Raw genomic sequence first — 26,336 nt, forward strand, 5'->3', positions numbered from 1 at the left:
GTGTTTATAAGAGGGAGGAAGGGCTTCAACTAGAAGGTAAAGGGTGCAATCAGGTTGGTGACTGGGGTGAAGGTATCACATGTCCCCTTTGTTTTAACTAGGGTCTTGTTTTAAGATCAGAGGTGCATTTATCCTGAGAGATTAATTGGCCAAACAATTTATAAAAGGTCACAGATGATTTCAGTATGCCTCTCATGCTCTAATTTTACTTTTTACTCCGTAATCTCTTGGGTGCAACCAATAGACATCCAACTTTAACTTGAAAAATAACAGGGAATTTATTACTCTTATGACTTTGAAGTTAAGGGTTAAAATGGCTTCAGGCACAGGTGGATCCAGGGCCCCAAGTGATGTTCTCAAGACTTTTATCTCCCTCACTTCTGTTTTTCTTGGTGGATCTCATATTTTTCTGCAGAATATAAGCTTTTTCCATGTAGCAGGAAAGATGGTACTAGCAGTATTTGATTCACATCCTTCTGGATCAGTGACTCAAAACTCAAGCTCTTCCTGTATCAGCTGTAAATCTAAAATTTCTTAGGGGGAGAAATTTGACTCACTCAGTTTCATCACATGTCTAGTTCTGAGGCCAGGTGGCAGAGTATTTTGATTCTTAGTTATTATAGTCACACATTTAAATTTGGAGATACATTGTTTTGTTAAGTTTGGGTAGTTTAGTTTGATTTTACACTTAATTTTTATTTTGTTCTTTTGCTTATATTTTGATTTCTTGTGCATAAAATATCACTTTAAAAAAACATTTTTTTGTCTGAATTACATGGTTATGTAAATAAGTGCTGACCCCAATACCAAGGTTTAATAATTTTATCTCATTATTATGATTTGCATAATACTACAGTGGTATGTCTTTTGAGAAAAGATTCATTCATTGAATGCAGACAGGTAGGTATGAATCAGTGAGTGAAAGACAAAGGACATGTCTGAACTCCCATCTTTTGGAATTCTTTATTTACTTAATGTGCAATCTGGACAAGTTCTTTAAACTTGCTGAAGCTTGTTTTTCTCAACTGTGAGCAGGGTTGTTTTGAGGACTTATTGAGGTCATGCATGTAAAGTAGTAAGCTCAGTGATTCAGGTCCATAGTACGTATTCAAGAAATTGTTAGCCATTGTTGTTTTGGTTATTGTTATGGTTAAAAAATGAAAGTCAACTAAATTTTGTTTTGATTGTGGATAAGCATACGATACCACCTAGGGAATACGTTGGTGTAACGATATTTGACCTGGGAATTTCTGATACAACAGGATTGAGCCTTAGTCTTCTATTTGTGTAATTAAATCACTGGTCTCTCTCAGTGCTGCAGGCTTCACACAGGTGGAAACAAAACGTTAGGACCACTAGTAGGTCGTTATGATCTTTCAGATCTCCATGAGTAGGTATAACTCGCGTATGGCTTTGATTTCAAAGGTTGATTTGGGTTGTTCAATTCTAATAATAATAGTCAAATATTTCCACTTGGAGGGCAAATGGTGTGAAAGAGCAAACATATTAGTGTACCTTTAAGTAGATGAAAGTGTACATATAATTTGACAAAAGTCACTTCATGATTAGAGTTGTAAGGTGATACTGGGCTAGAAGCAAGCATTTGAACACATAATAGATGTGGAATTTATTATGCCAGTATCTTAATCTTTCTGTGGATAAAGACTGAACGTTAGCTGATATCCATAGAAGAAAAGAAACAATTACTAAAACAGAACTCTTTCCACCCAAATCTGTTCCTCTTGTAGTCTTAACCATCTGTGTAATTGGCTCAAGCCAGAAACATGATCCCTCTGTCTTCCCTTCATCTCACCCAGTCCAGAGGCTAAGATCTAAGATCTGTCTTCAAATATATATTCTGATCAGACAACTTCTGCATTTTTCTTTTATTATCCTAATCCAGACCTGGTCACCTCCAGCCTAAATTATTTTGATAGCTCCTAAGTGATACCTCCTACTTCCACTTTTGTCTTCATGCTGTCCCTTCTTTGCATAGCCACCTGCAGGTTCTTTAAAATCTTCTAGTGCCTCTCCATTATTCTTAGAATAGAAGCCACATTTCCTCTCTTGGCTCACCTACTCTCTGACCTCATCTCCTACCACTCTCCTCCCTACTAAATGAGCTCCAGGCACAGTTACCCTATTTCTATACTTCTAGTACACCAAACTCAAGCTTGTTTTTGCCAAACTGCTTTGATACTTGCTGTATCTTGTGTCTGAAATTCTCTCTGTTTGGGTTATTCCCAAAGCACCCTCCTTCTTGTCATTAGGTCTCAGCTTGGAGAAGCTTTCCTTGACAATTCTTGACTATGGAAGCAAACCCAGCACCGCCTCTCCTAATCATTTTCTGGAACATCCTTCATAACTTTGAGCACTTACCATGCTGTGCAATTATTTTGGTCATTTATTTTTCATTTGTTCTCTTTTTAAAGACACCAGTGCAGTGATCTTGTATTTCTGCTTTATTCGCTACTGTAACCACAGCACCTAGAAGGCGTCTGGGATATTTATTGAAGGTGCTCAATAAATATCAGTTGAATATTTCCAGGCATCTAACAGGGCAGAAATCATCACTACCTTCATGAAACATATGCTTCTTTAGTCAGTTACACTCACACGTGTGTGTGTGTGTGTGTGTGTGTGTGTGTGTGTGTGTGTGTGTGTGTCTGCATTGGGTCTTTGTTGCTGCGCGCAGGCTTTCTCATTGTGCAGCAAGCGGGGGCTACTCTTCATGGCGATGCGCAGGCTTTTCATCGTGGTGGCTTCTCTTGCTGCAAAGCATGGGCTCTAGGCTCGTAGGCTTCAGTAGTTGTGGCACACAGGCTCAGTAGTTGTGGCTCACAGGCTCTAGAGCGCAGGCTCAGTAGTCACGGCGCACAGGCTTAGTTGCTCTGAAGCATGTGGCATCTTCCCGGACCAGGGCTCGAACCCGTGTCCCCTGCATTGGCAGGTGGATTCTTAACCACTGCACCACCAGGGAAGCCCTCACACATTATTTTTTAAAAAGCATCATGACTTTTTAAAAGTAATCAGTTTTGAGAATATATGAAAGTAACTTGGTATTCCTGGTACTTGAATTAAATTCACGTTCCTATTTTCACTGATTGATCTTCCTTCCTGCTGATTTTAGTGATTGTTCTGCCGATAGGCTAAGCAATGTGTTAGAACAATATAAAGGCTGTCATATTTTATTGATGTTGGATATGTGGATGATACTTAATAGAAAATGAAAAGCTTTATAGGTTTTCCACTTTTCAAAATTTGCTTTTAGTAAGTCAGAGATCAGAAAGATTTTAAATAAATCTATTGAACTAATAATATGAAAACTGAAAAGCGAGCCAATATGTAGTTTTCTTCCTGGCTTTGAAATGGTCTTTCATTATTCGCAAATAATCTTTCTGAACATTTGGATGTACTTCATGAAAATAGGTTTTGAAATAGTTCTCAAATATTCAGTTTGGGGGTCTTTCAGAAGTGAACAACAATTTTGGTCTCATCATTAATGTGTGCTCATTACAATTTAAAATGTATTTTTTGATGTGGTTTTAATTCTTGATAGTTCAATCTGAGGTACTTTTCACGTTTAATAGTCTTATCTTGCCACAATTTGGTAGCAAAGTTAGAACAATCATTTTTATAACTCATTGTTGCTTTAATTTTTATTTTAAATTGCACAGGGATTTTTGTTAAGATTTGTTTAAAACATTGCCTGATTCTTTTGGGGGCATTTTGGTCAAGTCATTGAAATAAAATAATAAAAAATAAAATACAATATTGAATGCATACTAGATGCCAAGAGCATTAATTCAAGTTCTCACATGCTAGCACTTTAAGGTAAATATTATTACTTATTAGCCTCATTCTTCAAAATAGAAAACAAATTCTCAGGCAGGTGAAATAACTTGCTCAAAAGTATGTAACAATATGGCAGAGTCAGCATCTAATGCAAGATCTAGGCAGTTCTGAAAGTTTATGATGATCCCACAATACTAATGTCCCTTCTTTAGGGTTAGTATCATCTTACATGTTCTTCATGACCATTTGAAATACTGGTGATGAAAACTAGAGAACACAGAAAGGGAATCCAGTGCAAGACCATTAAGCTCAAAGATAAATTAATTGGAAAATTCCTAACTTGGGATACATATTTCTAATTTGACATACATGTGCAGCCATGGAATTTCATAGCAGAAGGTACCTTAGAGATGATTTACCACTTCTAATCCAACTTCATTTTGCAGATAATAAGGTTGAGGCACTGATACCTTAGGTTCCCACTCTGACAAAGAGGTGACTGGGTTAGAACCATGCTTTCTGTGTCTAAAAAGAAGATCTTTCGGCTACTGGAAGACCACATTTTTCTGTCATACCAATACTCTTGAACTACTCTTTTCTGCCTATGATACCACTTTATGATAGTCAGGCATATAGCTAGATTCTTTGCAACACTATCTCATTTAATTTCCATAACAGATTGTTGGGATAGATATTATAATTCCCGTTTTACTGTGGTGAGCCCTGGAACTGCTAAATAACTTGAATGGCAAAATAGCTTGCCCTGTCAATAGCTGAATTGGGAGTCCAGCCTAGGTCTATTTGACATCAAGCTGTAGTGGTCTCTAGGAGCAGTTTAGAGGTAGCAGTCTGATTGGAAATGGGAAGTGGGGGAGGGAACTTGAAGGTGCATGATTGATTTAAACCCTTGATTTAGCACTGCCAACGGCTCCTTATGCTGACACCAGATACCCAGGATTCTATCCTGTGCCTGATTTCAAGATCCTGTTCTTTTGGTTGTTGCTGATTATAACTATTGTGAACATATTTTAGGCTATTTGCGGAAAGATGAGTAAATTAATTTTGAAGCTGTAAGTGATCAAATGTGTTATCAAGAAGGGAGCTGAAGAGGAAGCTCTACTACCCCTCTAAAAAGTAACCCACTTGAATGATATGTGGGAGTATTTTCATTCCTGTCTTTTATTAATTTCCCTTTTTTTTTCTTGAAGTTGTGTTCTCAAATCTTAATCCTCTTAACAATAACTTTATGTGCCTGTCACGTTCTTTACCCATGGCTTCCTTGTATCCTCCATCCACCAATCAATGGGCTTTGGGTGCTTCCAGGACTCCGCTTCTTTGGATCTTAGCCTGACCTGCCTTCTCTGTTATGTACAATGCTTCAAATCTCTGATTTTTTTTTTTTTGTGCCTCATCCTACCATATAAAAATGGCTGTTTAGAACAAACCATTTTAACCTCCTCAAACTGTAATGTTAGCACATACTGAAAAAGGAGTCCATAGTAGAACAAATGTAAAATCACTGTGGCTTCAGTTGATCAGAATCAATAAAGTAATGAACTTATAACAAGTGCCAGTGTTAAGAACTTTGGTGATTTGATGAACTTTGAATGTTCATTGCACTTAATCTATTTTCTGAACTTATAACAAGTGCCAGTGTTAAGAATTTTGGTGACTTGATAGGTAGATAAATAGATAGATAGACAGTTGAGTTAGTTTTCATTTAGTTAGTTCTGTTTCTACTGAAACTGACTTAACATTTTGAATGGCACTAACAGAGTCCTCTACATTTGGACTTTTCTCAAGGATAGACATAAGATGCATATTTGTACTCCAGGTAGGAATGCTACCTTTAGAATTGGTGTTCAAGGACAGCTAATTGAGAAACTGCATTACAAGTTCTGCTGGTTCTTTTGGAAATAAAGATTCCATTGATAAGAATGAGGATGATAATGGTGATGATGAAGATGGAGATGATAATGGTGGTGAAGATAATCATACTGGCACTGTGCCTGGGTACTCTCAATTTCTTATATAATTCTTAAATCAATGCAATAAGTTCTTTTATTACCCTTATTATAAGATGAGGAAACCAAGACAGTTCAAGTTTACATTACTGTTCACTCTTGGTGTAGTGCATTCTATTGGTTTTAACAAATGCATAATGATATGTGTCATTGTGGTATCACGCAGAGTATTTTCACTGCCATCAAAATGTCCTGTGTTCCGTCTATTCACCCCTCCTCCAACATCAACCTCTGGCAGCCACTGATCTTTTTACTATCTCTATAGTTTTTACTTTTTCTAGAATGTCATGTAGTTGGAATCATATAGTATGTAGCCTTTTCAGATTGGCTTTTTTCACTTAGTAGTATGTACTTTTGTTCTTCCATGTCTTTTCATGACCTGATAGCCCAATTCTTTTTCAGTGCTGTATAATATTCCACTGTCTCTGTGTACCACAGTTTCCTTAGCCATTCACCTATTGAAGGATGTCTTTATTGCTTGCAAGTTTTGGCAATGATGAATAAAACTGCTATAACCATCCATGTGCAGGGTTTTGTGTGGATATGAGTTTTCAACTCCTTTGGGTAAATACCAAGGTATGTGATTGCTGGATTGTATGGTAAGAGTATGTTTAGTTTTCTAAGAAACTGCCATACTGTCTTCCAAAGTGGCTGTACCAGTTTGCATTTCCACCAGCAGTGAATGAGAATTTCTGTTGTTCCACACCTTTGGCAGCATTCGATGTTGTCAGTGTTCTGGATTTTGGCCATACTAATAGGTGTGTGGTCGTATCTCAATGTTGTTTTAATTTGCCTTTCCCTGATGGCAAATGATGTGGAACATCTTTTCATATGCTTAGTAGCCATCTGTATATCTTATCTGGTGAAGTATCTATGAAGGTCTTTGGCCCATTTTATAATTGGGTTGTTTATTATCTTGTTGCTGAGTTTTAATAGTTCCTTGTGTATTTTGGATAACAGTCCTTTGTTAGATGTGTCTTTTGCAAATATTTTTTCCAAGTCTGTGGCTTCTCATTCTCTTGACAGTGTCTTTTGTAGAGAAGACGTTTTAAACTTTAATGAAGTCCAGCTTATCAATTATTTCTTTCATGGATTGGGGCTTTGATGTTGTATGTAAAAAGCCATGAATTCCAAGGAATTCATCTAGAATTCCTTTATATTGTAGTTGTCCACTTTATATTTAGGTTTGTGATCCATTTTCAGTTAATTTTTGTGAAGCATGTAAAGTCTGTGTGTATTTCTTTTCTACTTCTTTTTTTGCGTGTGATGTCCTACTGTTCTAGCATCATTTGTTGAAAAGACTATCTTTTCTCACTTACTTTACTTTTGCTCATTTGTCAAGATCAGTTGACTATATTTATGTGGATCTGTTTCTGGACTCTTTATTCTGCTCCACTGATCTACCTATCCATTCTTTTGACAGTATCACACTGTGTTGATTAGCATAGCTTTCTTCTCTTTCAATAGTGTATTAGCCATTCTGGGTCTCTTGTCTCTCCATTCAAACTTTAGACTCAATTTGTCAGTATCCACAAAATAAATTACTGGCATTTTGATAGGAATAGCATTGAATTTATCAATTTGGGAAGAATGACATCTCGACAATATTGAGTCTTCCTACCCATGAACATGAACTGTCTGTCCATTTCCTAAGTTCTTCTTTAATTTCTTTATCAGAACTTTATAGTTTTCCTTATATAGATATTTTTCATATTTTGTTATATTTACACCTAAGTATTTCATCTTTGGAGGTGTTAAGGTAAGTGGTATTGTGTTTTAAATTTCAAATTACGCTTGTTCATTGCTGGTATTTAGGAAATGATTAACTTTTATATATTAACCTTATATCCTGCAACCTTGCTGTAATTGGTTATTAGTTCCAGGAGTTTTTTAATTGATTATTTTGGATTTTCTACATAAACAATCATGTTATCTGCAAAGACAGTTTTAATTCTTTCTTCCCAATCTGTATGCCTTTTATTTCCTTTTCTTGTCTTATTGAATTAGCTAGAACTTCCAGTATGATGTTGAAAAGGAGTGGAGACAGGGGACATCCTTGGCTTGCACCTGATCTCAGTGGGAAAGATTTGAATTCTTCACATGAAGTATGATGTTAGCTGTGGGTTTTTTGTATTCTTTTATCAAGTTGAAGAGGTTCCCATCTATTACTAGTTTACTGAGAGCTTTTTTTTTAATCATGAGTGAGAGTTGGATTTTGTCAAATGCTTTTTCTGCATCTATTGATATGATCATGTGATTTTTCTTTTTAGCCTATTGAGATTATATTAATTGATTTCAAATGTTGAATCATTCTTGCCAAAACTTTCTCTTTTAGTCATTCTGCAGTAAAGTCCTAATGAACTGTATAACAGTGAACCTGGTTGCTAGGAGACTCTGGTCTATCCCAAACAGAAAGAATTATTTGGTGCAATGTCTAAAAGACCATCACCCATGATTTAAAGCGCTTTTGATGATGAAAGTTTAGAATCTCAGTACATAGTACATTGATCTCTAGACATTGGCCCTTTGGGTTATTTTCAGCATAATTTACTTCATTACATCTCTAGCCATAACTACTGAGAGTCATAAAATATAGTTTGGATGAGAGTCTTACAATTATTTTCTCTACAGTCAATTAAACTAAGATATAAACATTATCGGAATTCTCTGCCCATCCAGTGGTTAGGACTTGGCACTTTCACTGCTGGGGCCTGGGTTCAATCCCTGGTTGGGGAACTAAGATCCCACAAGCCATGGTGTGGTCAGAAAAAAAAAAAAAAAAAAGATATAAACATTATCATATACGTTTCCTCCTGTTTCTCTCTCTCTCTCTCTCTGTTTTTCTATCTCTGATATCTATATCTATCTCAATGTATTATATATGTAAAGCGTAATATGTGTATGTATATATATATATATATATATATATATATATACACTCAGTTTGCCACTTTCTAATGTTTACAGACATGTTCCTTAGCTTAGGATTCTTCTCTTTTGCTGATCACTATTTTATTTTTTGTCAGCATAATCCATAATTGTTCACTTCATGAGTTTTGAAACTAAAGTATGTAGGTTAATATCCACAATTTGCAAGTGAACTTTATGGAATGAATATTGAGTACAAACTTTTATCCTTGGCGTCAACTGCTTTCATATGCCTATTTTCCTTTTGCTTTATCTTTATTTTTGGCATTTTAAAAGTCACTTTAAAACCCTTTTAAAATAAACATGACATAAATGATAAAACATATTTACACTAGAATTCAGTATTTACATTTCACATTATTATTTATGAACTATTTAGAGATACATTTAATACTCTTAGCTTGAAAATAGTCGCCTTCCCTGAGTAAGCAAAAAGAATGTTCAAAAAAAAAAAAAAAAAAAAAAGAATGTTCATTGCACTTAATTTATTGTCTGTTTCTAGCCACAGGGGATTGTGAAATGGGTGGGGGGGTGGTGACAGAATTGGTTTTTCATTTTAAAAATAAGGTGCATGTCCATGCCACTCTCTCACTTCATCCCAGCTTACCCTTACCCCTCCCCGTGTCCTCAAGTCCATTCTCTGCATCTGCATCTTTATTCCTGTCCTGCTCCTAGGTTCTTCATAAACTTTTTTTTTAATTTTTCTTTTATTTTTAGATTCCATATATGTTAGCAGTTAGCATACGGTATTTGTTTTTCTCTTTCTGACTTAACTTCACTCTGTATGACAGACGTGGACTTATTTTTACTACCAAATGTAAAATAGCTAGCTAGTGGGAAGCAGCCGCATAGCACGGGGAGATCCGCTCAGTGCTTTGTGACCACCTAGAGGGGTGGGATAGGGAGTGTGGGAGAGAGACGTAAGAGGGAGGAGATATGGGGATATATGTATATGTATAGCTGATTCACTTTGTTATAAAGCAGAAACTAACACTCCATTGTAAAGCAATTATACTCCAATAAAGATGTTAAAAAAAAATAAGTTGCAGCATTATAAACTGTGTGTTGTATTAATTTTTCTAAACCTGTTAATGGTCTACTTAAAATGTAATAATTTTTCATCTTTGAATATGTTGAAGAGTTAGATGCAATGTCTGAAAGCATTTATAAGAAAAAATTTCAGTTTTCCTTACAAATATAGTGGGCAGCAATGTGTAAGTAGTAAATGTATCATAATTTAGGCAGAAGAGCTAAAGGCTATTTTCTGTTTCAACTGGAAGTTATGAAGAGTTGGATTTTCCCTAAGGAGCTAATTATTTGCTGAGATCACTATGGTAGCAGATTTTATAAGAAGTTCGAGATCTCTGTAAACAGCCATAAAAAACTGTAGATGTCATTTAAATGCAACACTGAAATCATATAAGCTAGTTTTTAAAAAATGGCTGAATGTATAAACAATAGTTTAACTATAAAGAATTTTTAATTAAAAATTTTATAGTCCCTATGAGGTAATATTGGAAACTTTTCTGATTCTCTAGTTCCTTGGCCTACTGTTAAAAAGATAATAACATTTTATAATTTTCCAATTGATGTATCAAGTTCATAGTCTTTCAGAAGATGACGTCTTTATCTGCAAGATACTAAAAGTTGTAGTAATGGTCCTCCATAGTGTGAAGTATATTGACACATTTTTAAAATACTATCTTTGGGAATATTCCATGGTATCATATGTGTTTTCATGAGGTACTTATGTCCTTTCCAGAGTATGTGTCCTGTTAGTGGACATTTTTGTTTCTTGCACCTCAGACCAGCTTCCATTGTCTCTTCCGGTAAGAAAACCAGATTTTTGTGTGGGAGGGAACTACTCCTCCCTCCCAATCAGCCTGTATAGTTTGGATGGGCCTGAGTCCACCTTGTGACTCTAAAGGGCATGAAAATCCAGATTGGACCAAAGAGGAAACTCACATGCTATGTCAGGGATGGGTACATGACCCAAATCAGGTCATGATCAGGGAGCACCAGTCTTGGAACATTTTACTGGAACTTCTGGAAAGAGGTGCTTTTGTTCCTCTAGGTTGCTAGGATAAGAGAATGTAAGTGGGAAGCTTCTGTTTCTCATATTTGCCACGATATGGTTATGGATATGGATATGGGTAGAGTCTTCCTGAGGATACGGATAGAGCCTCTCTGAGAATACTGAGGTAGCAGAGCCCTAAAATGGAAAAAGAGTATTCTGATGGTCTTTTTGATCCCCTAGATCTAGCTATGCCTATAGACAGATATACCCCTGGATTGACTAGCCACTTGAGCCACTATTTTACCTTATTTTTCTTAAACTAGTTTGAATAGTGGTGGTGTCTTTAACCAAAAAGGCTGGAAGGTTCACACTGGATCTTCCATAGTCCACTATATTGTGGGTTATAGTAGGTGATTTAATAATAAGATAGTTTTACTAAGGTCCAGCCTATGCGTTTTTGTGGAAGGGATCATTGAGGCAATTATCCTGACAATTCAAGGAACAATATCCTCAATTACTTATCTATTTCCCACTGAATTCTTTGCATGTTTAAAGGTTTAAATAGCCAAACAATCTGTCACTGACTAATATTAATCTTGAGCAGACAAAAGAGGAAGAGCAGGAAGATAAAGCATAAAGAACACTAGGTGAAGTGTGGGAAAATAAATTATGCTGGACAGGATTAAATGGAAATATTCAAAAAGAATTAAGAGGAACTCTAATGGGCACCTAGCTTAAGATACCAAAGTCTGGACCAGTAGACATTCCAAGCCTACTTTGGGAAGCTTTTAATTCCTCTCCATTCTCCTTAATATGGTTTTACGTCTTGGTAGTACCTTAGTTTTTTTTAATCATCAGCATGACTTCCTACAGACCTTTTTGTTTTAAACCATTTTTACAGTATGCTGTGGTGATGAGAATTTAGTAATTTAGTTAGAGCTGGGATTGCCCCTATCTTTGCTATGCAGGATTTATATAATTGGGGGGTTATCTATAATTACGTCTTCTAAATATTATGGAAGGCACATAAGGAGTCATGGTGATTATCTTTGCTTGACCAAGAGAAGTTGGAACTATCTGGATTCATCTGGGAACATTTTTCAGTTCTAATTGGATAGTGCTGTAACAGTATGACTCTTCTACAAGACAAGATCATTAGATCTTTGAAAAGAGTCAAAAGCTCTACTCTTTGCCTCTGTTGATAATGGCCCCTCCTCTGCTTTTTATGGAATGTGGTTTGTGAAGGTTATAGTTGGGGGAAGGGCACAGAACTGGGAGTGGGTTGGCAAAGATGGGCTGGAAAAGATGTTACTATGTGTAATGGAATTTAATATATATTATATGGGTTATAATATATACCATCTATCTATTATCTGTACATTTATATACCTCTAGTAAAAAGTGCGTGTGTGTGTATTACATATTACTCCTTTGGGTAGGGTTTATGATGTGACCTTGTCTACCCATATACAGTAGTATGAAGAAAGTCTCTTAAGTACCTGACAGCTAGATATGCCTCTTTTTTTTTTTTTTTTTTTTTTTGTCTCCTGACCTCTTGGGAGGTCAAAACTACTGAGCAGTGCCTGTTATTGGTAACAGGTTCTATTCCTTGCTCTTTTACTATCTGGCTCTATGACCTTGGGCAAGGTACCTTATTTAATCTGGATATTTGCTACAAAGGTATTTTCAGTTAAATTTTTTTATCCTCTGAGAGTGCTTTTAGGTCATTCTAATATTAACACCAGAAGTATTTGGGGCTGAAAAACATGGGTAGTCATATTATTTCAGTTTCTTTAGGTTTTTCTCTTGCTTAATTACCTAATGTTGCTCTTCATATCCTTGGGGAGCACAACATACTTCATTAACATAGACATTCTAACTGGATAATGAATCTATTATTCTGTCTGTTTATCAGGTAACATTCGAGTGGGTCATAGTGCCCTTCTGAGACATTTTGTTTACTTTTGATAAAAGTTGTCCTTTATGTAACTCCCACCTTGAATTCTCTCACCTTGGTGATCTCCAAATTTGAACAATAACAGTTTCCTTTAATGTTGCCACTTATTACAGAGATATACCAGTTCCTGACAATAACTTGTACAGCTTGATGACATGTTTGAAAAGAACGTAGTCTTTCCTAGAAGAGTACCCTCTTCTGGATGCATCATTGATTTTTTTCCTTCCCACCATTGTTTCTAACCAAGTGTACTGCAGATTTCTTATCAGTGGTATTGGAGATATATGGGAAACCCAGTATTTTTTCTCAGAATATTATTTGTGTTGTCTCTCTCCAAAAATGCAAGGGAGAAAAAGAGATTCTGTACCTTCATATAGTCTTTCAGACAGAGTAGAATACTAAAGCGTTGTAGCACAATTATATGTTCTAGCTATATCAATATTAATATTGATTAACAATCTTAAATTTCTAAAGAAGGAAGCGACACTTTCAAAGTTGATGTTACTGAACTAGCATCATAAATTAGTAACTACTATGACTTCACGGTTATGAATGATACATATTTAAGGACAATTAATGGACAGAATCCATCTGTGTATTTTATGCCAGAGTTAACATTAGCTAGGATAATACAATAAATAAATAAACTACAAATGAAAATCAATTCTTCCCATTCTTGGAACATTTTTAAGTGGGTGTCTTTGGGAGTCTCTCTTATTTAGTGTTTCAGTGACAAATTGAAAACAATAGTGTCTAATTCAAAGCCACAAAGATCAGTTTGTAAGTAAGTTAACATAGATACCAACCTAGGCTAGTATTAGGGTTTTTTGTTGTTGTTTGTGGCTTGTGGTTCAAAAAGGAAATAGTCTTTGGCTTTTTCATTTTTCTTCCCTATACTTGGGAAAGTTCCTCATATTTCTTCAGGTTTATAAGAGCTGACACCTATTTTAATGATTTTATGCAACATGAAATAACAAGAAACTCAGGAGGAATCTTTAAAAAAAGGAACTTATGATATATAGACATAAAACGTATGATTTAAATGCATCTTTTGTAGTGCTGTTTGTTTATATTGTGAATATTGCTAATTTAATAAGTATTTTATTTTTTAGCTTGTGAATTCAGTACAATGTTTAAAATCATTTTCTATCTTTATGTGAATATCTGTGCATATGTGTTTTTCTGTAGGATCTGTCTGTGTAAACAAAATAATATGTATTAAAAAAGTTACATAAATATATTAAAAAGTGCAAATATTCATATAGCTCAATGAATTTCCACAAAGTGAACACACCCATTTCACCATCACCCAGATCAGAATAAGACTTTATCAGCAATGTTTTTTTTTTTTTTTCGGTATGTGGGCCTCTCACTGTTGTGGCCTCTCCCGTTGCGGAGCACAAGCTCTGGACACGCAGGCTCAGCAGCCATGGCTCACGGGCCTAGCCGCTCCGCGGCATGTGGGATCCTCCCGGACTGGGGCATGAACCCGTGTCCCCTGCATCGGCAGGCGGACTCTCAGCCACTGCGCCACCAGGGAAGCCCTATCAGCACTCTTGAAACCCTCTTCATACACCCTTTCATACCCAGAATCAACAATTCTCCTGACTGCTATAATCATTAATCATTTTTTCCTGTTTTTTTTCTTTATTGAATTTGTTACAGTATTAGTTCTGTTTTATGTTTTGTTTTTTTGGCCCCAAGGCATGTGGAATCCTAGCTCCCCAACCAGGGATGGAACCCTCACCCCATGCATTTGAAGGCAAAGTCCCAACCACTGGACTGCCAGGGAAGTCCCTTTTTCCTGTTTTTGACCTTTAAATGAATGGAGTCATATCCAAGGTACTCTTTTGTGAATGGCTTTGTTCATTTATGTTATATTTGTGAAATTCATCTATATTGTCGCATGTGGTTGTAACTTGTTCATTTTCATTGTTGTGTAGTATTCCATTGCACAAATACACCACAATTTATCTGTTTTATTGTTGATGGACATTTAGGGTGTTTAGCTATATAAATATTGTGCTATGCCCATCATCTACATGCCTTTTGGTGCACAAATGTGTATGCATTTTTGTTGGATAAATAAATAGATAGCAATGAAATTATTGGGTCAAAGTGTATGTGTATGTTCAGTTTTTATAAATACTGCTGAACAATTTTCCAGATTTATACTTAACAACAATATGAAGATTGTAGTTATTCCTCAACTTCATCAATTCTTGGCATTGTCAGTCTTTTAAGTATTGCCATTCTTGTAGTTATATAGTAGTATTATATTTTATTGTGATTTAAATTTGCACTTCCTGGATACTAATAAAATTCAGCACCTTTTCAAACATTTATTGACCATGCAGATATATTCTTTTGGAAGGTTTGTATTCAAGTTTTGTGCTCATTTTCTTTATTTTATCATTATCATTATTATTTTTGCAGTAGACCTTTTATATATGCTCTTTACAAGTGTGACATATACTGCAAATAAAATTTCCTGCTCTGTGGCTTGCCTTATAAATATCTCTTTAATGAACAGCGGTGTTTAATTTTAATGTAGTCCAATTCATCAATCTTTTCCTTTATGGTTAGTGCTTCCTGTGTCCTGTTTAGAAAATCTTTGACTACTCCAAAGTCATGAAAATATTTTCCAATGACATATCCTAGATCTTTATTGCATTACTTTTATATTTAGATCTACAATTAAATCAAGTGGTTGCATATGTGTGAGACAGTTCCTTTTCTCTTTCATTGGTATATTTGCTTGTCCTTAGGTCAAAACATGCTATCTTAATTACTATAGTTTTTTTGTAGGTCTTCATGTCTGCTAGTATAAGTCCTCCAGCTTTGTTCTTCTTCAAGATATTCCTGGAGGGAGGATTGTAGGAAGGTAGCAGGGTAGGAAGCATCAGGAATCTGTCTCCCAACCTAGATAATAATTATACTAGCTGAATCTGTCTGATGTAACTATTTTGGAACTCTCGGGTGTACTGAAGTCTTGCATCCTCCAGGGTAAACTTAGATGGTAAATTGTGGCTAATTTTGATCCATTTCACCTCTTAGCACAGTAGTAGCTACACATCCTCCACCCTTAGCCATATAGCAGGCAGCTGGCCAAGTGTTCCTGGAGCAACCTGCACACAACTTTTGGAAGCCAGAGTGAGCAAAAAGCACACTGTCTTCCACATATCAGGGATCTGTACTCTCATTGCTGATTGCTGCTTCTGATCACAGAGGTGCAGACAAAGGGGTAAGTGGCCATTGTTGCTGTACCTCTGCTCATTGTTGTAAGACCCTCCCTTTCTGGATGAAGTGACTTCCAGAGAATTTCAAGAGCCCTTCCTCTCCTCCCCCTTTCATTTTTCTCTTTGTCCTCTTTTGGGAGCCAGATATTAAGTAGTGGGACATTCAAAAGGAACCACATAGAAAGGGAAAATTAGAAAGTGATCCCACATGCCCAGGGGAAGGTGCACATTCATAAAAGATCTGAGAAGACCTTAAGTTTACACTTCAGGCTGATACTTGGCATATAGAAAGCCTACAGCACTAAAACACACACACAAGCACAAAGAAAAAAAAAAAGCAGCAAAACTTGAGGATAGGTGAGAACCTAATTTCCAAAGGTATCACATCGTTAAATTCAGATGTCCAGTTTTCAATAAAAAATCACAAGGCATACAAAGATTCAAGAAATTATGGCCCATTCAAAGGAAAATAAAAAACCAACAGAAACTGTCCTCGAAAAATATATTCCTGGGTATTCTTGGCCTTTTGAATTTCTATATAAAATTTACAAGCAGCTTATCAATTTATGTTTTAAAAATACTTCCTGAGATTTTGATTGGGATTACATTGAGTCTATAGACTAATTTCTAGAAAATATTTTTATAATATTAAGGCTTTAGTCCATGAACCTTGTATAGTTTCCATTTAATTAGATTTTCTGAATTTATCTCAATTATTTTTAATAGGATTTATTTTTAGAGCACATTTAGATTATTAGCAAAATTGAGTAGAAAGTACAGAGAGTTCTCATACATTCCCTGCTCCCTCACACTCCAAACCTTCCCCACTATCATCATCTCTAACCAGAGTGGTACATTTTTTTTACAACTGATGAATCTACATTGACACCCTAAGTTCATAGTTTACATTAGGGTTCACTCTTGGTCTTTGGCATTCTGTGGATATTAACAAATGTACAATACATGTGTTCCATTATCATATCATGCAGAAAAGTTTCACTGTCATAAAAATCCTCTGTGTTCAGCCTCTTCATCCCAACCTCCCTTCTAAACCTTGACAACCACTGATCTTCTTACTGTCTCCATAGTTTTGCCATTTCAAGAATATCATATAGTTAGAGTCTTACAGAGAACAATCTTTTCACATTGGCTTCTTTTACTTGGTAATATGCATTTACATTTCCTCCATATCTTTTCATAGCTTGATAGCTCAATTCTTTTTAGCACTGAATAACAGTCCATTTTTGGATGAATTCTAGTTAATTTATCCATTCACCTATTGAAGGGCATCATGGTTGCTTCCAAGTTTTGACATTTATGAATAAAGCTGCTATGAACGTCCACATGCAGGATTTGTGTGGACATAAGTTCTCAACTCATTTGAGTAAATACCAAGGATCATGATTGTCAGATTATATGATAAGAGTATGTTTAGTTTTATAAAAAAACTTTCAAACTCTCTCCCAAAGTGTCTGTACCATTTTGCATTCCACTAGGAATAAATGAGAGTTTCTGTTGTTCCACACTGTCATCAGCATTTGGTGTTGTCAGTGTTTTGGATTTGGGCCATTCTAATAGATGTGTAGTGGTATCTTATTGTTGTTTTAATTTGCATTTCCCCAGTGACATATGATATTGAACATCTTTTCATATGCTCACTTGCCATCTGTATATATTCTTTGGTGAGGTGTCTATGCAGGTCTTTGGCCCATTTTTAAGCAGCTTGTTTGGTTTCATATTGTTGAGTTTAAGAATTCTTTGTGTATTTTGGATAACACTCCTTTATCAGATGAGTCTTTTGTAAATATTTTCTCACAGTCTTTGGCTTGTCTTCTCATTCTCTTGGCAGTATCTTTCACAGAGCAGAAGTTTTTAATTTTAATGAAGTCCAGCTTATCAATTATTTCTTTTATGGATCAAGCCTTTGGTGTTGCATCTAAAAAGTAATCACCATACCCAAAGTCATCTAGATTTTTTCCTATATTGTCTTCTAGGAGGTTTATAATTTTGCAGTTTACATTTAGGTCTACAATCTATTTTGTGTTATTTTTTGGGAAAGGTATGTGTCTAGATTCTTTTTTTTTTTGCATTTGATGTCCAGTTGTTCCAGCACCATTTTTTGAAATGACTATCTTTTCTCCACTGTATTGCTTTTGCTCCTGTGTGAGAGATCACTTGACTGTGTTCATGTGAGTCTGTTTCTGAGCTCTTCATTTTGTTCCAGTAATGTATTTGTCTATTTTTTTAATCAATAACACACTGTCTTGATTACTGTAGCTTTAGAGAAAATATTGAAGTTGGGTAATTTCAGTACTCTGAATTTGTTCTTTCTTTTCAATATTATGTTGACTCTTCTGAGTCTTTTGCCTCTCCATATAAACTTTAGAATCAGTTTGTCAATATTTATGAAATAACTTATTGAGATTTCGGTTAAGATTGCAGTTAATCTATGGATCAATTTAGGGAGAACTAGCATCTTGATAATATTGAATCTTCCTATCCATAAACATGGAGTATCTGACCATTTATTGGTTATTTGATTTCTTTTGTCAGTGTTTTGTAGTCTTCCTCATATACATCTGGTACATATTTTGTTAGATTTATACCTAAGTATTTAATTCTTTGTGGTGTTAATGTAAATGGTATTGTTTTTTATTTCAAATTCCTCTTGTTCATTGCTGGTATATAGGAAAATTATTTCCTTTTGTATGTTGATGTTGTACCCTGCCAACTTGTTATAATAGCTTTTTAGTTCTGTGAATTTTTCTGTTGATTTCAGACTACTCATGAGCCCAAGAAAGCATTCTTCATTTCTGTTACAGTGTTTTTGATCTCTAGCATTTCTTTTTGTTCTTTCTTTGAAAAAATATTCTTTCCTTTATTTTGGCTTGTCAAATATGTCATCCCATTTTTTTCCTTGGGTCTTATCACTTACTTTGACAAGTCACCTTTCACCATTATTATTGTTTCTCTGAAGGTAATATGTTATTTTTCTCTAGTAGCTCTTAAGATATTCTCTTTGCTTTTTTCCTTTTATTAGCAGTTTTACCATGATGTGTCTAGGTGAGATTTTCTTTGTATTTTTCTTTCTGGGAGTTTGTAGGACTTCTTGAATCTATTGGTATAATGTCTTCCATTAGTTTTGGAAAACTCTCAGCCATCATTTCTTCACGTATTGGAGCCCTATTTTGTTCTTTTTTCTATTCCCTTGTAAGATGCAATTACACTTTTGTTAGAGCACTTCACCATGTTTTCTGTAGTGTATTAAGGGTGGCCACAGATTCTTTGCTCCTCTTCCCAGGAAGGGGTGGAGTCTGTGTCTTTTCCAGCCCTACCCCCCTTGAAATCTGGACTGGCCCCATGACTTGATTTGACTAAGAGTACCTCATCACTGCAGACAGTGGTACACGAAGTATGGTACCTGGACAAGCAGTATCAGCATTACCTAGACCTTGTTAAAAATGCATATTATTTTTCTTATCCCAGACTTACTAAGTTAGAAACTCTGGAGATGGGGCACAAATCCTCAAGGTGATTTTGATGCATGCTAAAATCTTCGAATTACTGTCCTAGGCAGTAGTAATTGGTCTAAGAGGTGGTCAGATGAATGAAGTCCTTGCCTATGATTGTATGAACTCTAGAAGGAGGATGCTGTCTTTTCCTGATGGCATTGCTACCGTGGTATGATATAACCCCGGAGCTGTTGGCAGCCATTGTCTTTCCCTTCGTAGTAGAAGTCCCCATGGAGCAGGACAGAATGAGACTGACCCATAGGTAAGATAATGTCCATACAACTTTGTCTGAACCCTGAATCCAACTGTGCCTGAAGCTCCAGACTAGTCCTTAATTATGTGAACTTTTTTCTTTTTTTCTCAAGTTAATTTGATTTGATTTGTGCACTTCCAAGTAAAGAATCTTGGCTAATACACAAGTAACCTCCCGCTTCCTCTTTCAAATGATGTCCCATGCAGAGCCCCCAAAGTATAAAATAGATAATTGGAGGTCTTGTCTGAATGGAGCAGAAATAGAATCCCTCAAATCTTGCCGTATGGCTTTTCCCAGGCCTCCCTCAGCAACTCCTGGAGACTATGCAGAACAACACTAAAGCTCTAGGCAACATACATTAAAGCCCACTTGCAGTAGACCTTTTCGTGGCCTATGGCATAACCCCTAGTTCCACCTGATTTCAACTGCAGCTGTCATGCAAATTTGCTTTATGTGGCCCACCTCAAGCATCCTGCTGTGTCTGTCTGCTTTTTTGTCCCTGGGGTTCTCTTAAGTCACTTGGTTTGCTTAGCATAGACATAGGCAGCCTGAAAATTCAGGAAAATTTATGCTTCTGGGGGCAACCTTGTACAGGGATGATATATAAGTGTCCTGGCTTTCCATCCTGTGGAGGCACATTCTCTAATTCTAGAGGGTCCAAGGGATTGGGCCCTAGGAGTCCACAGTAGTAACAAGATTTATGTTGCATGTTTTTTTTCCTTCCCTGCCTCATCTTCCTGTTTCTTTGCTCCTATTTCTTGGATTACTTCCAAAATAAACCACCTGCATTCAGTCCTTTTCTCATGCTCTGCTTTTGGGAAAACCCAAAGTAAGATATCAGTGTTAGAAAGTATAGAACTCAAGTTAGGATGTATGGTTTTGAATCCCACCTCTGCGAGTTAGGTTATGATATAGGTCTAATCATTTCTTTTCTCTAGGCCTTAGTTGTGTCATTTGCAAAACAAGGAAGGTGAATTAGCTGCTTACTTAGTTTCCTCTAGCTCTGACTTTTTAGGTTCCTTCTGGCTCTGACTTTCATGTAACTCTATGTACTGTTTTAGAAACTGAACAGTTACACATGAAACTAGAATGATGAGTAGAGTCAGGTCCTTGTGGTTTTTCCCTCTTTTCTAAACATCATTTCTATTTTTTCCCATTTTCCCCCCACAGAAGTATCCAGATGATCTGATTCACCGTTGATTGGTCTTTGTAGATATAGACCCAGAAAAACAACCATAAATACCCAGTCCCACACAGACCACACACAGCTATTCTGACAGGTCAGAAGCTCTCAAAACCACTGACATTCAGAGTCTCAGGTTTATGTAGGACATAAAGTCTGAACATAAAAGCAAGTATTATATGATGAATATAATCAACTATCTGGATGACTAAATGCAGCATAATAGCCTAAGTACTTTAGGGCTGGAGCCAAAGATACTTAACAAAAAATGGCTTCAGGCTTCCCTGGTGGCGCAGTGGTTGAGAGTCCGCCTGCCGATGCAGGGGACACGGGTTCGTGCCCCGGTCCGGGAAGATCCCACACGCCGCGGAGCGGCTAGGCCTGTGAGCCATGGCCGTTGAGGCTGCGCGTCTGGAGCCTGTGCTCCGCAACGGGAGAGGCCAAAAAGTTGAGAGGCCCGTGTACCTCGGAAAAAAAAAAAAAAAAAATGGCTTCAATTTCGTATTGATTTTTAAAAAATGAAATGTTACACCTGGGGATCCAGCTATGGATTTCAATCTACTTTTTCTTGTAATTTGAGACAAATTGAAATCTATGATAATGAACCTAATCAGGAAGGGAAAGTCTATTCTTTTCTTCATTCAGCAACTAGAAATGATCAATGTGAAACTTTATTGTTGTTGTTTTTACACAGTGGTGGCTTCCAGTGGGGCCTTAATGCAATGATTGTGTTGATTCCTCTTGGGGAAAAAAAGAAAGGGAAGAGGCACTTGCTGTTTTAAAAGGAAGCAGGAATGTGGAGGGTAGGGCACAGAGGACATTCCTGCATACTACTGTCAGGTGAGAGAGGTTTCCCCATGCTCACCAATGGCTTCCCTCAGCATGGCTGGTCTTACACAAGAAGAGGGTAAGCAGCTCCCTACAAATGTTGTTTAAGGGGTTCATGAAAGGCTCCTGTCTTTCAGTATGCTTTGTCCATTTGGTCCTTGATGCGTGAAATTTCTTTGAGGTCAGAGCCCTTCCTTTGCCAAGTAAAGAAAAACTCTAGTGGAAAACATCTTTGTGAAGATGTAGTGGGTAGGGTCCTAAGTTGGGAGTCAGATACAGAACGCTTACCTCTTCTCTGTAGACAGTTAGCTCTATGAACTCTGATAGGTCACTTAACCTTTCTATGGCTTGATCTCTACATCTCTAAAATGAGTGTGTTCATAAAGGATGATTTCTGTCATTCTTTGCAGCTCCAGAATCTGGATTATTGATGGAAATTCATGCTAGTATATAACTAACAGATAGATATTTTTTCCTTAGAGTGGCTTTAATGAGAGAGGGTGAGTATCAGGGCTTGGAGAATTTGAAAGTGGCCATAGATAGAGAAAGGATAAATTCTGCTTCTTTATAATTTTTACCTCTTGTCCTTATGACCACCCCATCTGCAACATTGTATAAAATGACAAGACATACATAGGAGGCTTGGACTAGTCTAGAATTAATGGCTTTCACTGAAAGACAGACTGAACTAGGTTCTAATCCTGGTCTGACCCTTATCAGTGGTCACAAGAAGTTGCCTAACAGCTCTGAGCCTCAGTTTTTACACCTATAAAATGGGAATAATACTACCTTCAGTGTGAGGTATCAGGTATCCTGGGAAGTGATGGTCAGGCGGAAGTGGTCAGTAGGGAGGAAGATTACAAGGTTTTATAAGCCAGCTTTGTCCTCTGGTTGACATTGTGTCATCCTGGTACAGAAGAAAGTCGTAGAGCTCTGCTATCTGCAAGGTATTTATGTGAAAGGTAGAGGATGTCATCAGGCATGCTAATGCTTTGGTAATTACACCAACAGTTAAGTTACATTATTACTACTCAATGCTGTGTCATTGCCAAGGTGGGATCCAATGTTGATGTCTTTAGAGCTTGCAACATTTATCAAAAGTGGCAATGCATCATAGATCTCATCAATGTCTCTTGGTATAGGGACTCATATCTGGGCACATGAAAAGCAAAAGCACAGTTATGGATTATTGTGTAACACGTATGCTGTGTTTACATAGAAAAGAGTCTGAAATAATTAAAACCATTTTTTTGACAAGAATAGTATAAATGCTCAAATGCTTACTTTGTGTTAACGTTCATGATGTTGTCAGAAAAGCTTATTAGTTTCTTATATTATAATCGGTTTAAGTGTAAAGCTTCAATCATAGAGAAGAGAAGAATATCTCAGAACATATCTTTAGTTGATTCTGGCAATTCATCTTTCCACAATGTGGTCTTTGTATCTTGGAGATGATTTGATGATAAAAACTTTTATAATCGCTGATATTTTATTAAAAGGTTCTTTAATTCTTCTTTAGACCAATGACTCCCAATCTTTCTAGTGATATGTGACCACCCTCAAACCAAGAGCAGCTGGAAATTCATCTTAACTCTGAGGATGATGGATTTAGAGCAGTTTGGACCTAATATGTAGACCACTTAAATTTAAACGCTGCAACCTTTCAGCTATGGCTATTATAGAATCAATAACATTTATTCCTCCTTTCAGTTCTACACAGTAGGAGTAATATTCAGATTTCCTGCAGCTTATTCTTGTAGAATAGGGGATTGAGATGCAGATTACTTAAACCTACTATGAAAAGTTAATGTGGGAAAACATTCAAGTTTCCAGTAATATTTCCTTCCCATTATATCCATTTTATTTTATTATTTTTTTTAACATCTTTATTGAAGTATAATTGCTTTACAATGTTGTGTTAGTTTCTGCTGTATAACAAAGTAAATCAGCTATGTGTACATATATCCCCATATCCCCTCCCTCTTGCGCCTCCCACCTACCTTCACTATCCCACCCCTCTAGGTGGTCACAAAGCACCGACCTGATCTCCCTGTGCTACGCAGCAGCTTCGTACTAGCTTTCTCTTTTACATTTGGTAGTGTATATATGTCATTGCTACCCTTTCACTTTGTCCCAGTTTACACTTCCCCCTCCCCATGTCCTCAAGTCCATTCTCTACGTCTGTGTCTTTATTCCTGTCCTGCACCTAGGTGCATCAGAACCATTTTTTTTTTTTTTTACATTCCATATATATGTGTTAGCATATGGTATTTGTTTTTCTCTTTCTGACTTACTTCACTCTGTATGACAGACTCTAGGTCCATCCACCTCACTACAAATAATTCGATTTTGTTTCCTTTTATGACTCAGTAATATTCCATTGTGTATACGTGCTACATCTTCTTTATCCATTCATCTGTCGATGGACACTTAGGTTGCTTCCATGTCCTGGCTATTGTAAATAGTGCTGCAGTGAACATTGTGGTACTTGTCTCTTTTTGAATTATGGTTTTCTCAGGGTATATGCCCAGTAGTGGGATTGCTGGGTCATATGGTAGTTCTATTTTTAATTTTTTAAGGAACCTCCATACTGTGTTCTCCATAGTGGCTGTATCAGTTTACAGCCAACAGTGCAAGAGGGTTCCCTTTTCTCCACACTCTCTCCGGCATTTATTGTTTGTAGATTTTTTGATGATGGCCATTCTGACCAGTATGAGGTGATACCTCATTGTGGTTTTGATTTGCGTTTCTCTCATGATTAGTGATGTTGAGCATCCTTTCATTTATTTGTTGGCATTCTGTATATCTTCTTTGGAGAAATGTCTATTTAGATCTTGCGCCCATTTTTGGGTTGGGTTGTTTGTTTCTTTGATATTGAGCTGCATGAGCTGCTTGTATATTTTGGAGATTAATCCTTTGTCAGTTGCTTCATTTGCAAATATTTTCTCCCATTCTGAGGGCTGCCTTTTCGTCTTGTAGATGGTTTCCTTTGCTGTGCAAAAGCTTTTAAGTATCGTTAGGTCCCATTTGTTTATTTTTGTTATTTCCATTTCTCTAGGAGGTGGGTCAAAAAGAATCTTGCTGTGATTTATGTCATAGAGTGTTCTGCCTATGTTTTCCTCTAAGAGTTTGATAGTGTCTGGCCTTACATTTAGGTCTTTAATCTATTTTGAGTTTATTTTTGTATATGGTGTTAGGAAGTGTTCTAATTTCATGCTTTTACATGTAGCTGTCCAGTTTTTCCAGCATGACTTATTGAAGAGGCTGTCTTTTCTCCATTGTATATCCTTGCCTCCTTTATCAAAGATAAGGTGACCATATGTGCGTGGGTTTATCTCTGGGCTTTCTATCATGTTCCATTGATCTATATTTCTCTTTTTGTGCCAGTACCATATTGTCTTGATTACTGTAGCTTTGTAGTATAGTCTGAAGTCAGGGAGCCTGATTCCTCCAGCTCTGTTTTTCTTTCTAGAGATTGCTTTGGCTCTTCGGGGTCTTTTGTGTCTCCATACAAATTATAGAATTTTTTGTTCTAATTCTGTGAAAAATGCCATTGGTAGTTTGATAGGGATTGCACTGAATCTGTAGATTGCTTTGGGTAGTATAGTCATTTTCACAATATTGGTTCTTCCAAGGACATGGTATATCTCTCCATCTGTTTGTGTCATATTTGGTTTCTTTCATCAGTGTCTTATAGTTTTCTGAGTATAGGTCTTTTACCTCCTTAGGTATTGCTAGGTATTTTATTCTTTTTGTTGCAATGGTGAATGGGATTGTTTCCTTAATTTATCTTTCTGAACTTTTGTTGTTAGTGTATAGGCTGCAAGAGATTTCTGGGCATTAATTTTGTATCCTGCAACTTTACCATATTCATTGATTAGTGCTAGTAGTTTTCTGGTGGCATCTTTCGGATTATCTTTGTATAGTAGCATGTCATCTTCAAACAGTGACAGTTTTACTTCTTCTTTTCCAATTTGGATTCCTTTTATTTCTTTTTCTTCTCTGATTTCCATGGCTAGGACTTCTAAAACTATGTTGGATAACAGTGGCGAGCATGGACATCCTTGTCTTGTTCCTGATCTTAGAGGAAATGGTTTCAGTTTTTCACCATTGAGAATGATGTGTGCTGTGGGTTTGTCATATATGGCCCTTATTATGTTGAGGTAGTTTCCCTCTATGCACACTTCCTGGAGAGTTTTTATCATAAATCCGTGTTGAATTTTGTCAAAAGCTTTTTCTGCATCTATAGACATGATCATATGGTTTTTATTTTTCAAGTTGTTAATATGGTGTATCACATTGATTGATTTGCATATATTGAAGAATCCTTGCATCTCTGAGATGAATCCCACTTGATCATGGTGTATGATCCTTTTAATGTGTTGTTGGATTCCATTTGCTAGTATTTTGTTGAGGATTTTTGCATCTATGTTCATCAGTGTTATTGGTCTGTAATTTTCTTTTTTGTAGTATCTTTCTTTTTTGTAGTATTTTCATCTGGTTTTGGTATCAGGGTGATGGTGGCCTCTTAGAATGAGTTTGGGAGTGTTCCTTCCTCTGCAATTTTTTGTAAGAGTTTGAGAAGGATGGGTGTTAACTC

This window comes from Phocoena sinus, chromosome 11 (genome assembly GCF_008692025.1).
Source record: "Phocoena sinus isolate mPhoSin1 chromosome 11, mPhoSin1.pri, whole genome shotgun sequence".
Lineage (NCBI taxonomy): Eukaryota > Metazoa > Chordata > Mammalia > Artiodactyla > Phocoenidae > Phocoena > Phocoena sinus.